This window comes from Malus sylvestris, chromosome 10 (genome assembly GCF_916048215.2).
Source record: "Malus sylvestris chromosome 10, drMalSylv7.2, whole genome shotgun sequence".
Lineage (NCBI taxonomy): Eukaryota > Viridiplantae > Streptophyta > Magnoliopsida > Rosales > Rosaceae > Malus > Malus sylvestris.
The window spans coordinates 10,546,683-10,565,031 of NC_062269.1; positions in this window are offsets into that span (position 1 = coordinate 10,546,683).

Genomic DNA, 18,349 nt, shown 5'->3' on the forward strand with positions numbered 1-18,349 from the left:
CTTATCCTTGTTGCTGTTTATAACACAAGGAGAAGGAGAACAATCAACCGGAAGCCGAAGTCGAACCTCCGATCCAGGTTGCTTGCTTGGAAGTCTGATTGCTTACCTTGTCTGTTACCTTTTTCGGCAAATCTCCTAGCTCGGCAACTTGGGGGACTCCTACTATAGGGTTTTGTATCGCACTTGACCAAGCCCGAAACTACAAGTAAGCTTCAAGTGAAATTGATATATTACCTTGTGCATCTTTTTCGGTTAAAGATACCACGCCTGGATGGAGGAAAAATACTTCCAGAGAAGATGCCACAGCTACGTATGAGACAGATAAGGCAAGTGAAAATGATACCACACTTCGGTACTTAGAAGTTTCGTGATTACTCAATGGCTTGTATCTTGCAAGTCCCTAACCGAGGAGCTTCCCTCACTCAGGAACTTAGGGGAACACTGTTTGTACCATACTTGACCAATCCTGAAACTACTGAGCACCGATCAACGTTATACCGTCAAGGATCCAGAAGAGTTTCCCTCAAACCAGGAGGCTAATTACAGCACGACACGTGTCGACATCAGAAGCCAATCATAGCACGACACGTGTCAACATCAGAAGCCAATCACAACACGACACGTGTCAATGTCAGAATGAAACTAGAAACTCTCTTCTATAAATAGAGATCATTTTCTCACAATATTTCCTAATGTCATTTGTACTAAATCATTCATTAGTACTCACTAAAGGAGAACTTGAACCTATGTACTTGTGTAAACCCTTTACAATTAATGATAACTCCTCTACTCCGTGTCAATCTGGGTAAACCACGTACATCTTGTTTTTGCTTCCCTGTCCTTATCCATTTACATACTTATCCACACTAGTGACCGGAGCAATCTAGCGAAGGTCACAAACTTAACACTTTTTGTTGTACCAAAGTCCTCACCGATTTTGTGCATCAACAATATCAATTTCACTTGAAGCTTACTTGTAGTTTCGGGCTTGGTCAAGTGCGATACAAACCCTTTAGTAGGAGTCCCCCAAGTCGTCGAGCTAGGAGATTTGCCGAAGGAGGTAACAGACAAGGTAAGCAATCAAACTTCCAAGTAAGCAACCTGGATCGGAGGTTCGACTTCGGATTTCAGTTGATTGTTCTCATTCTCCTTGTGTCGTAAACAACAACAAGGATAAGGAGAAGCAAATGAAGAATAGATGATATAAGATACTTTTGCTTTTGAAGAAGTAACTTTCCACAGGCTTATTCTTGAACTGGGCTGGAGGGTTTTCTGGTTTCCTCCAGAGTATAAGGCCGACTCAAGAATTTGAGGGTTAAAACAAGTCCATCAAATCTAGAATACGTTCGACCCTGATGATATGAGATACTTTTTATGTTGACAAAGTAGTGGATCCATCGGCATGTGTCCTCTTATGCTTGTTTCCACATGCTTCCTTGTATCCTTCTCACTTGCCCTATCTGTTCCTTAGGCAGATGTGGTATCTTCTCTAGCAGCATAAGATGTTAAAAATGAGTACTCGAGAGCAATACCAGGTAAGTAATTAGGCAAGGGGTTCTAGGCAGTCAGTTCCTGACTGGAAGCTTGATTCTAAGTGCTGACTGATTGTTTTCTTTCTCCTTGTCTTGCAAGTAAGAACAAGGCCAAAGGAAAAGATAGGAAAAAAGCATGATATGGGATACTCTTGCTTTTAACCCTGATGATATGAGATACTTTTGCTCTGGTGTGGCTTATTTGTAAAGATATTATTAGGGGGAAAATAAGCTAAGTATTTCGAGAGACTCTGCTGAGAGTGCCCTCTCGGATGTGAAGAAAAGTTGAGCATTTTTTTATTTGTAGGTCTGCCTGGCTGTGGAGGATGAAGGTCGACATATATAGGAATTGTCCCAATAGCGAGTGGTAACGCTGTTCTTTTACCCTTCTCGGTCATAGTAATGTAGTGGGAGCTGCAAGATTTACGTGTTTTAACTTTGTTAGAGCACTTTGAAAAAGTGGTCTGTGGTATCTGGAAAGCTGATGTTGCGTGTGAAGATTGCAGACAAGCTTTATCCAAGGAAATTTAGCTCTCGAAGTTCAGAGAGCGGTGCCTCTTTGGTTTTCGAACAAGCAATCCTGTCAGGGATCTGGCTCTCGAGATTCGAAGAATGGTGCCTCTTCGATTTTTAAGAAAGCAATCATGTTGGGAGTCTGGCTTTTGAGATTCGGAGAGCGGTGCCTCTTTGATTTTTGAGCAAGTAATCCTGTTGAGAGTCTGGCTCTCGAGATTCGGAGGGCGGTGCCTCTTCGATTTTTGAGCAAGTAATCATGTTGGGAGTCTGGCTCTCAAGATTCGGAGAGTTGTGTCTCTTTGATTTTTAAGCAAACAATCTTGTTGGGAGTGTTTTCTCGAATGTGAGTAAAGGTTGGGCATTTTTGCCAATCTGCCTTGCCACGGAGCACGGAGGTTGACACACATTGGGACTTTCTAGTTATCAAGCAGTGGTGCTGTTCCTTTACCCTTGTGGGTAATAGTAGGGTAGCTGGACCTTCAAAATTTATGTGTTTAAACTTTGTCAGAGATCTTTGGCAAAGTTATCTGTGGTACCCGAGGAGCTGACGTTGCGTGTGGAAAGTGGTGCCTCTTCGGAATCCGGAGAGTGGTGCCTCTTCGATTTTTGAACCAACGGTCCTATTGCCCTTTCTTTTATAAGGGCACCAATTGTGTGCAAGAAGTACATTCAGAGAGTTATTGCTTGTAGGAATTTTCCCCTTACTTTAGAGATTTATTGCATCTCATTTCTCCTTTATCATTTTTGAGAATGTTTGGCCCATCCGACCATCGTTTTGACTTGAACTTTGATGAAGAGGTAGCCATGCCTTCTTAAGACAACATATGGTGCCCATCTTTCTTATCCCCTACTGGTCATTTTACCGTTGGAGACTCTGTGATAAAGAATGATATGACCGCTGCGGTGGTGGCCAGGAACATTCTCACTCCCAAAGATAATAGACTACTTTCCAAACGGTCTAATGAGTTGGATGTTAAGGATTCTCTGGCTCTCAGTGTTCAGTGTGCAGGTTCTGTGTCTAATATGGCCTAATGATATGACTGCTACGGTGGTGGCCAGGAACCTTCTCATTCCCAAAGATAACAGACTACTTTCCAAACGATCTGATGAGTTGGCTGTTAAGGATTCTCTGGCTCTCAGTGTTCAGTGTGCAGGTTCTGTGTCTAATATGGCCCAACCCCTATTTGCTCGAACCCGCCAAGTTGAATCATTGGCAGCTGAAGTGATAAGTCTCAAACAGGAAATCAGATGGCTCAAGCATGAGAATAAACAGTTGCACAGGCTCGCACATGACTATGCTACAAACATTAAGAGGAAGCTCGACCAGCTGCAGGAATCTGATGGTCAAATTTTACTTGATCATCAGAGGTTTGTGGGTTTGTTCCAAAGGCATTTATTGCCTTCGTCTTCTGGGGCTGTACCGCGTAATGAAGCTCCAAATGATCAACCTTTGGTGCCTTATCCTTCTGGGGTTCTCTCTAGTACTGAGGCTCCGAATAATCACCCTCTGGTGCCTCCTCTTTCTGGGGCTCTGCTGACTGCTGAGACTTCTTCTAAGTAACCTTTGTGAATGCTCTTTCTTGTTTGTTTATTTTGATTCATGTATATGTACATATTTGTAACTTATTGGAGATATCAATAAACAAGCTTTGCTTCATTTCAACGTATTGTGTTAAATACACCAAGGCCTTCTTCACTAAGTTTTTTGAATTTTTCTTTTTGTTGAAGCTTTGTGAGTGAAGCATGTAGGTTGAGGTAGTGCTCCTTTAATTTCCCGAGTGAGGCAAACTTCTCGGTTGGAGACTTGAAAAAATCCAAGTCACTGAGTGGTCGTGAGACTTCCGAGTATCAAGGTGCAGTAGCATATGGTAGGAGTCCCCCAAGTCTCCGGTTGAGGGAGTTGACGAAGGAGGTGTCTTGCCAGTAGCCAAGTTTCCAAAGTAACAAAACTTCACCATTTTCCTTTCTAAGTGGTAGCCCAAAACTCCTCATTCATATATATTTGTTATGAAAGTTGTTAGGCCCAAAGAAGATGAGGCCTAGGCAATTTTTTTTTTAAATTTTTGAATTTTTGAATTTTTGAATTTTTGAATTTTTGAATTTTTGAATTTTTGAATTTTTGAATTTTTGAATTTTTGAATTTTCGAATATATATATATATATATATATTTTAAGCTTTATAGGTGAAGCTTTGTAGGTGAAGCTTTGAGGTTGAAGCTTTGTTGGGTACCATGAATTGATCTTGCTTCACACTATCTTGATCAAGATAGTGTGAAGCTTTTATAGGTGAAGCTTTTGTGTTGAAGCTTTGTAGGTGAAGCTTTTGTGGTGGGTGAAGATTTTGTTGGTGAAGCTTTTATGGGTGAAGCTTTTGTGGTGGGTGAAGCTTTTGTGGTGGTTGAAGCTTTTGTGGGTGAAGCTTTTGTTGGTGAAGTTTTTATGGGTGAAACTTTTGTGGTGGGTGAAGCTTTTGTGGGTGAAGCTTTTGTTGGTGAAGTTTTTATGGGTGAAGCTTTTGTGGTGGGTGAAGCTTTTGTGGTGGGTGAAGCTTTTGTGGTGGGTAAAGCTTTTGTGGGTGAAGCTTTTGTTGGTGAAGCTTTTATTGGTGAAGCTTTTCTAGGTGAAGCTTTTGTGGTGGGTAAAGCTTTTGTGGGTGAAGCTTTTGTTGGTGAAGCTTTTATTGGTGAAGCTTTTCTAGGTGAAGCTATTGTGGGTGAAGCTTTTGTAGGTGAAGCTTTTGTAGGTGAAGCTTTGGAGTTGAAGCTTTGTAGATGAAGCTTTGGAGTTGAAGCTTTTGTTGGGTACCATGAATTGATTTTGCTTCGCACTATCTTTTTTCAAGATAATGTGAAGTTTTGAGAATTTGTAGTTGTCCTACATTGATGAAGCTTTTGTGGTGAAGCTTTGTTGGGTACCACGAATTGATTTTGCTTCACAGTATCTTGATCAAGATAGTGTGAAGCTTTTGAGAATTTGTAGTTGTCTTCCATTGATGAAGCTTTGTTGAATTTCCCTTTTTTTTTTTGGGAAACTAGAAATTTGAAAATGTGGGAGAGACAACATATACAAATTTTGTTTTCACACTGTTGAGCAAGAGATTGTGATGCAAGCCACACCTTGTAGTAGTCGAAGGTTTGGATGAACCATATAAATTGAATATGCTTCAAACAGTCTTGAATTTACTTCGAAGGTTTGAGAATTGTAGTTGCCCTCCATTGATGAAGCTTTTGTTGGCACCATAAGTTTTGCTTCACATTGTCTTAATCAAGAGTGTGTGAAGCTTTGGAGAATTGTGGTTGCCCTCCATTGATGAAGCTCTTGTTGGCACCATTCATTGGTTTTGCTTCACACTGCCTTGATCAAGAGTGTGTGAAGCTTTTGAGAATTATGGTTGAACTCCTTTGATGAAGCTCTTGTTGGCATCATAAATTGGTTTTGCTTCACACTGTCTTGATCAAGAGTGTGTGATGCTTTTGAGAATTGTGGTTGCCCTCCATTGATGAAGCTCTTGTTGGCACCATAAATTGGTTTTGCTTCACACTGTATTGATCAAGAGTGTGTGAAGCTTTTGAGAATTATGGTTGCCCTCCATTGATGAAGCTCTTGTTGGCACCATGAATTGGTTTTGCTTCCCACTGTCTTGATCAAGAGTGTGTGAAGCTTTTGAGAATTGTGGTTGCCCTTCATTAATGAAGCTCTTGTTGGCATCATAAATTGGTTTTGCTTCACACTGTCTTGATTAAGAGTGTGTGAAGCTTTCTACGAGTTGTAGTATTTGCATTGTTACAGAGGGGAAATGTCTGAAGCAGATGCAAGAAGGCTGAGTAGCTTGATCTTCATATGCCATGCACTGAAGTTGTTGTTCGCTTGCAATAAGACTTTGTTGGTGATTATAACTCTTGCTGGGCATAAGTGCTCCCCTAGTTGAGTTGTCAAGCTTGAGGGTTTTTAATTATTTGTGAATGCTAGGAGTTCAAATGTACAAGTTGTACCACTCATCTTCTGGTAGGTGGAATGAATGGTGAGTTGCTTTCATCACTTGGTTGGTGGTACGAAGGTGAGTTCCTTTCATCACATTTCATCACCTGATTGGTGGCACGAGGATGAGTTCCTTCTTCACCTGGTTGGTGGCATGAATGGCAAGTTGCCAAATGATATTAGAGTACGGATTGTACATTTCATCACCTAGTTGGTGGCATGAAGGAGAGTACGGGTTGTACATTTCATCACCTGGTTAGTTGTATGAGTGGCAAGTTGCCAAATGACATTAGAGTACAGGTTATACATTTCATCACCTGGTTGGTGGCATGAATGGCAAGTTACCAAATGATATTAGAGTACGGGTTGTACATTTCATCACCTGGTTGGTGGCATGAAGATGAGTTCTTTCTTCACATTTCATCACCTGGTTGGTGAGAATAAGGGCAAGGTGTCTAGGCACAGTTAGCTTATGTATGAATGAATTGGAATGTATGATTGAACGAATATACTGTGAAACTGTTCGTTTATTTGTATAGTCTTGTTGACATAGACTTTGTTTCATGTTGGAAGTATTCATGTTGAAGCTTTGAACTCGAGTGTTTCATTGCTAGGAATGTAAGAGGATTAGGACCGAGTTGTCTAAATCACCTCTTTATTAAATTCATGCCAAATAGTCTTCATTACATAGGATGCCGAACGACTGAAGCTTAACACTTGTACAATGTGAGTTTACTTGTAATAGTACTTCAAGTGATCAGTGTTCCATGGATGGCCAAGGGTCTTGCCATCAGAGCTTCTAAGCTTGTAAGAGCTAGGGTGACTGATGCCAACAACTTCAAATGGTCCATCCCAGTTTGGACTAAGTGTTCCTTCACTCGGGACTCTGTCGCAGAGTAATCTTTTCTTCAATACCAGTCCCACACTTTGAAAGAACGAGGTTTGACCCTTAAGTCATAGTAGTTGGAGATGCGATGCTTGTAGGCGACATTCCTCAAGTGAGCCTAGTTTTTGTGTTTCTCGATTAGATCTAAGTTGAGGGTAAGTTGTTTGTTATTTTCGCTTTGCACGTAGTTCTGGACTCGGAACGTTACTCAAGCTCAACTGGGACAACTGCCTCTTTACCAAAGGCAAGTAAGAATGGGGTTTCTCCTGTTAGCCAGTAATATCCTTGGCGAAAAGCCTTGTGTGCTAGGGATCGAGATCCAGTATGATCTCTACAGACTCCTTCATGTATTTCCCGAAAGACAGTTTTCGCCTCTATGGGCGTAAAGCATCTTAGGTATGGTAGATTAAAACCCCGTTTGTAGAGTTGGTCATTAATGATCAAGTAACGGGTAGCCTTGTATTGAATTTGCTTAGCTTGGACTTTGTCATTTGGAAGGGTGCCATGAGTAAGAAATCTATAAATCGGGGTAATCCAACTATCCCTCTATTGTAAGTTGCACACTTCCGCAGCCATGGTGCTTGGTGCTGCCAACAATTCGACTTGAATTTTTCTCCCAATCTTGTCTTCCACCGTTAAGGCTAGGCGAGCCAAAGAATCTGCATGACTGTTTGCTTCTCGAGGAATTTGGGTGATCTAGTAGTGAAAGTGCTGGAGCAACAATTGTGTTTGTGCCAGATATGCTGCCATGGAGCTATCCTTAACGTCAAAGTTGTTGGTGACCTGGTTAACCATTAATTGGGAGTCACTGAAGATATCAATTCGTTTAACCCCAAGGTGTTTGGCCAAACGTAAGCCTGCTAGGAGGGCTTCATATTCGACTTCATTGTTCGACGCCTTGAATTTGAAACAAAGAGCATACTCCATCGCCACTTTGTCAGGGGTTGTAAGGACTAGTCCTGCTCCACAACCCTATTGGTTGGACGAGCCATCAACACATAGACTTCATGCTGGGGCTGTTGGTTCTATTTTCTGAGCTTTCGAGGGTAATGAAACCATTTCTTTAGGCGTAGAAACATTGTCAACATGATATGTGAAGTCGGCGATGAAGTCTGCCAATGCTTGGCCCTTCTCAGCTGGCTTTGGTTGGTAGGAGATGTCAAACTCACCCAATGCTATCGCCCATTTGATCATTCCCCCGGAAGCGTCAAGACTTTGGAGTATCTGTCGAAGAGGATGATTGGTAAGCACGATGATGGAGTGTGCTTGGAAGCAAGGGTGAAGTTTTCGAGCAGACATGACCAATGTTAGAGCCAATTTCTCAATGTTGGAGTATCATGTCTCTGCATTTTGTAAGGCCTTGCTAGCGTAGTAGACAGGTTGTTCGATATCACCATCATTTCGAATAAGAACGGAACTTACTGCTGAAGCCGATACCGACAGATATATAATGAGAATGTCACCAACCTTTGGTTTGGAGAGGAGATGGGCTTTACTCATGTAGTCTTTGAGGTTCTTAAATGCCTCAGCACATTCATCAGTCCATGTAATGTACTTCTTACTTCCCTTAAGTGCTTTAAAGAAAGGAGCACATCTGTCTATGGCCTTAGAGATGAACCTAGTTAAGGCTGCCACCTTGCCAGTAAGGCTCCGGATGTCTTTTGAAGTTACCGGTTCCTTCATGTTGAGGATTGCTTTGATCTTCTTGGGATTAGCCTCAAAGCCTCATTGGGTTATCATAAAGCCTAAGAATTTGCCAGAACTTACGCCTAAGGCACATTTATTGGGGTTCAACCTCATCCGATACCTCTTCAGAATGGTGAAACTTTCACATAGGTTGATGTGTTGGTCAGCATGTTTGCTCTTAACTAGCATATCATAAACGTAAACTTTCATGCTCTTCCCAATCTGTTCGGCAAACATTGAATTGACCAGTCTCGGATAAGTTGCTCCTGCATTCTTTAGGCAGAAGGGCATGATTTTATAGCAATATAGTCCCCTGTTAGTAGTGAAGGTTGTGTGTTCTTAGTCCAAAGGGTTCATGAGGATTTGGTTGTATCCTGAGTAAGCATCCATGAAGCTCAGAAGTTCACACCCTGCCGTAGAGTCTATAAGTCTGTCTATGAGAGGAAGAGGAAAGCTATCATTTGGGCATCATTTGTTTAGGTCGGTGTAATCGACACACATTCTCCACAAGACCTTTTGAAGCAAGAGACTTTCCTTGGTCAGATTTTTCTTAACAAAGATAACATTTGCTACCCACGTTGGATAATTGACTTCGTGGTCGAAGCCTATTCCTTTGAGTTTTTCAACTTCTGCCTTCATTACCTCGTACTGTTCAGCGTCATAAAATCTTCGCTTCTGTCTCACTGGCTTGGTTTTGGGGTCAATACTTAAGCGATGACACATGATATTGGGAGAGATGCCTGGCATGTCCTCATATGACCAGGCGAAGACCTCAGTGTTCTCTTGCAAAAAGGAGATCAATGCCAATTGAATAGGTGTTTACAAGGTGGTGCCAATCTTCACCATGCGATCCGGATAATCTTTTGAGATAGAGACCTTCTCCAACTCTTCAGCGGGTTATGCTTGCTGGGTGAAAAAGTCATCTCGAGGATCGTCGAGTTGACTGTTGCCACCGTGAAGATCCAAGTTGGCTTCGTCTGGGCTGGTCTTTATGACTTGGTCATGTATAGAAAGGGTTTTCTTGGGCACATGCAGGTGTTGTTGCTTGACCAAAGCGTTGTAACATGATCGTGCACTAAGTTGATCTCCTCTGATGTAAACATTGCCATAGGGGGTTGGAAATTTCATCCACAACATATGTGTGGATACCATGGCCTTGAGATCATTGATGCCTGTGCGTCCGAAGATGACATTGTATGACGTTGGGCAATCAACCACCAGGAAGTTAGTGGTAATGGTAGCTGTGTAAGGGCCTGTACCAATGGTGAATGGTAAGTGTATGCTTCTCAAAGGTTGCACGATATCACCGGCGAAGCTTATCAGAGGGGAAATTGAGCGATCCAGTAAGTGTTCAGCTACATTAAGTGCTCTGAAAGCTTCAGCAAACATGATATTGACCGAAGCCCCCGTGTCTAACAGGATTCGTCGTACTTCAAAGTTGGCTATGTGAGCTTCCACAATCAGTGGGTCGTTGTGAGGGTAGATGATACCTCTTTCTTCCTCAGGGTAGAAACATATTGGATCCCAATTAGGCTTTTGATACTTACCTCCCCTGATGTCTTCCACGTGAAACACTTGGTGGCCAGACCTTAAAGCTCGTTCACTATTTTTCATGGTCCTGTTGGAAGATTTAGATATGGGTGTGCCACCACTTATGGAATATATCACATTCACCTGGCGTTGGTTACGGTTACCCCTTCGAGGGTGAATGAGGAATTGATCAATTTTTCCTTCACGTGCCAAAGCTTTAATATGATCACGAAAGGTGATACACTTCTCGCCGTTATGCTCGTGGTAGCAGCAAAACGTGCCCGTGTTCTTCGTCGGCTTGTAATCCGGGTGCCTCGGCTTTGGCTTCAGTATCAGGTGTGCTATGTTGGGGTAAATGGCCACACATATGGCGTTCAAAGGTGTGTATGCCTCATACCTACGGGTAGGGGCTGTCCTGACACGTGCTTGACCTACTGTGTTGATTGCCTGAGGTCGAGGATTATCATGGCGATACCTTTGGTTATCACGGTAGTGTCCCTTACTGCTTTTACTAAAATGAGACTGGTGAGGATGAACATCTTTCATTTTGCCCTGAGATTGATATGTTTGTTGACTTGGCAAAGTATTAAGTAAGGCAGGGGGAGGCACCGCTACCGTTTGGAAGGTTGAGGTCTTCTCATTTGGTTGGATCTGGCTTCCACTCCCTACTTACTGATAAGGGGTGGCTGTGGGGGGTTTCCCTTGATATGTCATTGTCTCGGCGGAGGCATGGTTGTAAGCATGTGCCATCACCTCAGAGTAAGTCTTCCAAGTATTGGCATTGATTATGTACTTAAAGAAACAATCACGTAGGCCTGCCGTGAAGGCCTTGAGGGCGGTCTTGTCATCTGCCTCAGCGCAGCGAGAATACTCATGGCTGAAACGACCGGTATACTCTCGTAGTGACTCGTCCGGCTTCTGGCGAATAGTGTATGAGTCATCTGCATAATGCAAGCGATCAGTCTGGACACTTAAAAACAGTTTATTTTCACACTTTTGGGTGAAAAAAAGCTGAAAACGTGAAACAGCAAAAATGAGCTTATTCTCATAGTACATCAGAAGCAGTTTTTTTTTTCAAAGCACCGCAATACCAAACCAGCCCTTGGAGTAGGAAAGATGTTATGAGCACTATAAAGTTGATTCAAATCTTCAGATAAATATAAATTTAATGGAGAAATATTTGGTACTTTTGTTGGGAAATTATATCGTATATAACATGCTTATGTTCTCAAATTATGACTATTGATTAGTTCGATTCTTATTAGAATCTGTCGTATGGATTCACTGTTAAACAATATAAGTTGGCAAGAAGACATTACATTATTTTGTAGTAAAAGAGCATTTTCAACGTAAATATGATAGGAGAGTTCAGTCTATCATTCCCATCTATCAAGTTCTTGGCTTAAAAAATTTGGTACGGAACATAGTTTAAGCAACAACATTAAGGATAGTACAACTGCTTACCAAAAGAAGAGAGAAAAGAGATAAGGTGGCACTAATAAGCTCATATTTATATATATTTTACATAAAATTCACTTGTCTTTTCTTAGTTAGTTCCTTATATTTTTGAGCTATTTACTATGTTTTTGTGTTTTGTGTGATTTATCAAGCAAAGAAAAGAAAAGTAGCACAAGTGAGTTATTAAGTAACAAATTCGTCAAAACTGCCTGTGCAGATTAGCTGACTTTGGAAGCATGTTACGAACAGCTCAGAATGAATGAGAGAATGAGCCTTATATTCTTGGAAAGCTACGGATGTCTATTTTCTAGAGCAATTTACAGATTGTTAATATCATTTTTCTAGAAGAAGTTATGGGCATTGTAACACTGAAAGGTTTAGAAAAGGGCTAAGCAGATTTGGCTAATAAAGTGAGAAAGTAAAGGCACTTGTTTTGTGTTTTGCTTTGTCATCAACACTCAGCAGAAAATGGGGTTATGATTGCACTCATTTGGCTTTGGAGCAAGTGGAAATGCACAGCTAGAAGATCAACAAGGCACATGGAAGAAACATGGACAACACACACACAAAGAAAAAGGCATGGCATGGACAGTTTGACATGGGCAGAAAATGGGTGGATTGTTGGCTGAAATAATGAAGAATATGTGTGTGCAAATGCAAAGGAAAAACACACACACATGGGCAAAGGAAACACACACACATGGGCAGAAAATGGGTTGATTTGTGGCTGAAATGATGGAGGTCATGTGTGTGCAAATGTAAAGGGAAACATGGACATCACACACCCATACAAACTGCACATGCAAGGAATTGAAGTGGTCCTTTCCTTAGCCTATAAATACATCCACCATTCCCCTTCCTAAGAACAATCTTGATCCATCAAAAGAGCTTCATTCACAAACACAATTTCCTTGTAGTGACCTCCATCCATTCATCTAGCCATACTACATCTCACCAATCCATACACTTTCATCTCTTAGCCGTGCAAATCCATTCCATCCATATATCCATACACATCCTAGACACTTGTGCTACAACAAGGTGGTGAAAACAAAGGTCCTTGGCGTTTCAAGCTTGGAACTTTGGAGCGTTTTAGGTGTACTTCATTCTTGCTTTCAATGTCTACTTTGTTATTTTTTAATTTTGTTGCAATTATGAGTGGCTAAACCCCTATTTAGTTAGGGGGAAGTTTGAAGCCATGAACATGCTTGAGATTTGAATTGATTTCTTCCAATTGTGATTTGATAAGTTGTGATTGCAATTCAATTATCTATTTTATTCATAACTGATTCTTGTATGTTTATTAAGGATGCATACTTAGTTTTCATGCATGAATTAGATGCTAGAATATAAATGAGTTTCACCTAATCGTTACAAGTTTATATTCATGAGTAGTGAAGGTTGTTTATCACAATCGTGTTAATTGAATTATTGGCAATTGTATCATGCATTCATAGTTATAATTGCCTCGTCAACACTTATGATTTTCATTGAACGTAATGATCTCTGATTGTATCTCTATTATGCATTCATATAAGGGACTTTTAGAGAATGATTTGGGTTGTCGCATGCATTCATCCAATTCAATGAGTAAAGGAAAATCTAAGGGTTAATTTGTGCATCACGGTTAATCTGGGGTGTTGAGCATCATAGTTTATTGAAAAGCAATTGGAAATCAATTCATATACAAGTGTGTCATGTGTGAAGAACGAACCTCTAACTAATTCATCCATCATCTTATTTCTTAAATTCGTTTTACAATCTGCCTAGTTTTATAACTTGTTTGTTTGTTTCAAATTCATCAAAACTAAAATCCCCCTTTTACTTTCTTGTTTCAAAGTGTTTAAAATCTGTTTTGTTTGTGTTTTAGAGTGTTTTGAGTCAAGTCAAAACCCAAATTTCGTCCAAAGTTGTGTTAGAGTCAGAAACTGCCTAGTTTGTGTTTTTAGGCAATTTTGAGTGTCTTTAAGTTATTTTGAGTCTTGTGAACTTGTTTTGAGTTCTTTAAGTCTATTCAAACGTTTTTAACTTTGTTTTTATATTTTTTAGTTAGTTTAGAGGTTTTAGCAAGCCCTCATAATCCCTGGTTTAGAACAATCCCTACTTGCATTATTACTACAATTTGACAACAAGAGGGTTTAGTTTGAGTGCTTAACTTTCACAGCATCAGACACAAAGGGACTTCATGTTTGAATTGTATTCAAAAGAAATGCTTGTAGTCGTACATTTAATGTTATGAAAACTTAGACTACTTATAGATAATATGGGATGAGAGTAATGTCTCGACGCAGAACATGGTAATTTTCTGTTGAGGTTGGTGATGACAATGATTCTGAATAAAATATCATGGTAATTCCCACGAGATAAATGATTTTCACACTTAACGGTGGACGTAACTAGGGGCCCTCACTAGTAGAAAAACATGCTTGCGCGACGGAGTAAATTTCGTTGCGCAAAGTATGTTTGCGTGACACAAAACATAAAATGTCGCGTAAACGGACTTTGCGCAATGAAGGTTGACATCGCGCAAACAGCTTTTTCCTAACTTTGAGCGACATAGGGGCACCTCATCAAAATTGGAGTTAAAATAACCATTAAATCGTGATTTTTAGTTTATAACCGTTGAAAAATTGTCCCGTTACTTGTTCTCTGAATGTTTGTTTTTTACGATTTTTGACGTATGCGATCTTGAAGTATATATAAATAAGTTTGACGGTTGGATCATTGAAACTAATTTTGTACAATGCCTTTCCCATCAAGTTCAATGGTATATATATTTACTAAGTAGATTTTAATTTTAATTTATTTATTTTGTACTCATACGCAAAAGGGCAAAAAAAAAAAAAAAAAAAAAAAACACATTGCACAACGTAGGTGTAACTGCGTCGCGCAAAGCTGTTTTGCGTGACGTAGTTGTACCTACGTCGCGCAAACATGTTTTTTTTTTTTTTTTGCCCTTTTGCTTTTCTTTTGGGGTTCTTGCATTGCCTTTTTCTTTTGTGGTATCCACTTGTGTAAATATTTTAAATTGATGATCGAATTAGTTCATTGTATTCATATAGGTTTAAAAAGTGTAGCTGTAAAAAAATCATCAAAATCAGAGTTAAAATAACCGTTAAATCGTGATGTTTCGTTTATAGCTGTCGAAAATGTTTGTCCCATTACATAATCTCTGAATGTTTGTTTTTTTTTATTTTTGGCGTATGCGATCTCGAAGCATATACAAACAAGTATGATGGTTGGATTTCGTACAATGCGCTTCCCATCAAAACGATAGATTCACTAACATTTAAAGTTTATTTATAATTTCATTAAGTATAACATAAGATTTCGTAGTATCTACTTGTGTAAATATTTTAAATTCAGTTTATTGTATTCATATAGGGTCAAGGAGTATAGCTGTAAAAAATCATCAAAATCAGAGTTAAAATAAGAGGGTTTTAACGAAAAGCTCGCGGTACTGTTCACTTTAACGAAAAACGACATTTTTACACTAAAAAGTCAAATATGATACTATTCACTTTACCCTTTATTTTGTCATTATCGTTAAAACTCAAAGTTTTCAAGTCATTTTCATTAGTTTTCCTTTAAAATAATCGTTAAATCGTGATTTTTTGTTTATAACCGTTGAAAAGTTTTGTCTCGTTACTTGATCTATGAATGTTTATTTTTTTGCGATTTTTGGCACATGCGATCTCGAAGTATATACAAACGAGTTTGACGGTTGAATCGTTGAAAGTAGTTTCGTACAATGCTTATCCCATCAATTTCGATACATTCATAAAGACTTGAAGTTATTTATACTTTCATTAAGTAGAACATAAGATTTTGTGGTATCTACTTGTGTAATATTTTAAAATGATGATCGAATTAGTTCATTGTATTCATATAGGATCAACGGGTGTAGCTATAAAAAATCATCAAAATCGGAGTTAAAACTACCGTTAAATCGTGATTTTTCGTTTATAACCATCGAAAATTTTTGTCCTATTACTTGATCTCTGAATGTTTGTTTTTTGCAATTTTTAGCGTATGCGATCTCGAAGTATATACAAACAAGTTTGACGGTTAGATCGTTAAAACTAATTTCGTACAATGTGTTTCCCATGAAGTTCAATGGTGTGTGTATATATATATATATATTTACTAAGTAGGTTTTAATTTATTTACTTTGTAGTGCAAAGGTTTTTTTTTTTTTTTTTTTTTTGGGTTCTTGCATTGCTTTTTTCTTTTGTGGTATCCACTTGTGTAAATGTTTTAGATTGACGATCGAATTAGTTCATTGTATTCATATAGGTTTAAAGAGTGTAGTTGTAAAAAATCATCAAAATCAAAGTTAAAATAATCGTTAAATCGTGATTTTTTGTTTATAACCGTTGAAAAGTTTTGTCCCGTTACTTGATCTCCAAATGTTTGTTTTTTGTGATTTTTGGCGTATGCGATCTCAAAGTATACACAAACGAGTTTGACGGTTGGATCGTTGACATTCATAAAGACTTGAAGTTTATTTATACTTTCATTAAGTAGACATAAGATTTTGTGGTATCCACTTGTGTAAATATTTTAAAATGACGATCGAATTAGTTCATTGTATTCATATAGGATCAAGCAGTGTAGCTATAAAAAATCATCAAAATTGGAGTTAAAACTACCGTTAAATTGTTATTTTTCGTTTATAACCATCGAAAAGTTTTGTCTCACTACTTGATCTTTGAATGTTTGTTTTTTGTGATTTTTTGCGTATACGATCTCGAAGTATATACAAACAAGTTTGACGGTTGAATCGTTAAAAAAAAAAACAAAAACAAAAAAAAAACTTTGCACGACGCAGGTGCAATTGCGTCGCGCAAAGCTGTTTTGTGCAATGCATTTTCACCTGCGTCATGCAAAGTTTTTTTTTTTTATAGGGGTTCTTGCATTGCTTTTTTCTTTTGTGGTATCCACTTGTGTAAATGTTTAAATTGACGATCGAATTAGTTCATTGTATTCATATAGGTTTAAACAATGTAGCTGTAAAAAATCATCAAAATTAAAGTTAAAATAACCGTTAAATCATGATTTTTCGTTTATAACCGTAAAAAATGTTTGACCAGTTACATAATCTTTGAATGTTTTTTTTTTTTTTTCATTTTTGGCATATGCGATCTCGAAGCATATACAAACAAATTTGACGGTTGGATCGTTGAAACTAGTTTCGTACAATGCGTTTCCCATCAAATCGATAAATTCACTAACACTTAGAGTTTATTTATACTTTCATTAAGTATAACATAAGATTTTGTGGTATCCACTTCTGTAAATATTTTAAATTAACGATCGAATCAGTTTGTTGTATTCATAGGGTCAAGAAGTGTAGCTGTAAAAAATCATCAAAATCGGAGTTAAAATAACCATTAAATCATAATTTTTCGTTTATAACCGTTGAAAAGTTTTGTCCTGTTACTTGATCTCTGAATGTTTGTTTTTTACGATTTTTGGCGTATGTGATCTTGAAGTATATACAAACGAGTTTGAAGGTTTGATCGTTGTCAGTAGTTTCGTATAATGCATATCCCATCAATTTCAATACATTCCTAAAGACTTGAAGTTTATTTATACTTTCATTAAGTAGAACAGATGTTTTTGTGCTATCCAATTGTGTAAATATTTTAAAATGACGATCGAATTAGTTCATTGTATTCATATAGGATCAAGGAGTGTAGCTATAAAAAATCATCAAAATTGGAGTTAAAACTACCGTTAAATTGTGATTTTTCGTTTATAACCATCGAAAAGTTTTGTCCCGTTTCTTGATCTCTGAATGTTTCTTTTTTGCGATTTTTGGCATATGCGATCTCGAAGTATATACAAACAAGTCTGACAGTTGGATCGTTAAAAAAAAAAAAAAACTTTGCACGATGCAGGTGCAACTGCGTCTTGCAAAGTTTTTTTTTTTTAGGGGTTCTTGCATTGCTTTTTTCTTTTGTAGTATCCACTTGTGTAAATGTTTTAAATTGACGATCAAATTAGTTCATTCTATTCATATAGGTTTAAGGAGTATAGCTGTAAAAAATCATCAAAATCAGAGTTAAAATAACCGTTAAATCGTGATTTTTCATTTATAGCCGTAAAAAAGGTTTGACTGGTTACATAATCTTTGAATGTTTGTTTTTTTTTATTTTTGGCGTATGCGATCTCGAAGCATATACAAACAAATTTGATGGTTGGATCGTTGAAACTAGTTTCGTACAATGCGTTTCCCATCAAATTGATAGATTCACTAACACTTAGAATTTATTTATAATTTCATTAAATATAACATAAGAATTTGTGGTATCCACTTGTGTAAATATTTTAAATTGACGATCAAATTAGTTGGTTGTATTCATATAGGGTCAAGAAGTGTAGCTGTAAAAAAATCATCAAAATCAGAGTTAAAATAACCGTTAAATCATGATTTTTCGTGTATAACCGTCAAAAAGTTTTGTCTCGTTACTTGATCTCTGAATGTTTGTTTTTTGCGATTTTTGGCATATGCGATCTCGAAGTATATACAAACGAGTTTGAAGGTTGGATCGTTGAAAGTAGTTTCGTATAATGCGTATCCCATCAATTTCAATACATTCCTAAAGACTTGAAGTTTATTTTTACTTTCATTAAGTAGAACATAAGATTTTGTGGTGTCCACTTGTGTAAATATTTTAAAATGACGATCGAATTAGTTCATTGTATTCATATAGGATCAACAAGTGTAGCTATAAAAAATCATCAAAATTGGAGTTAA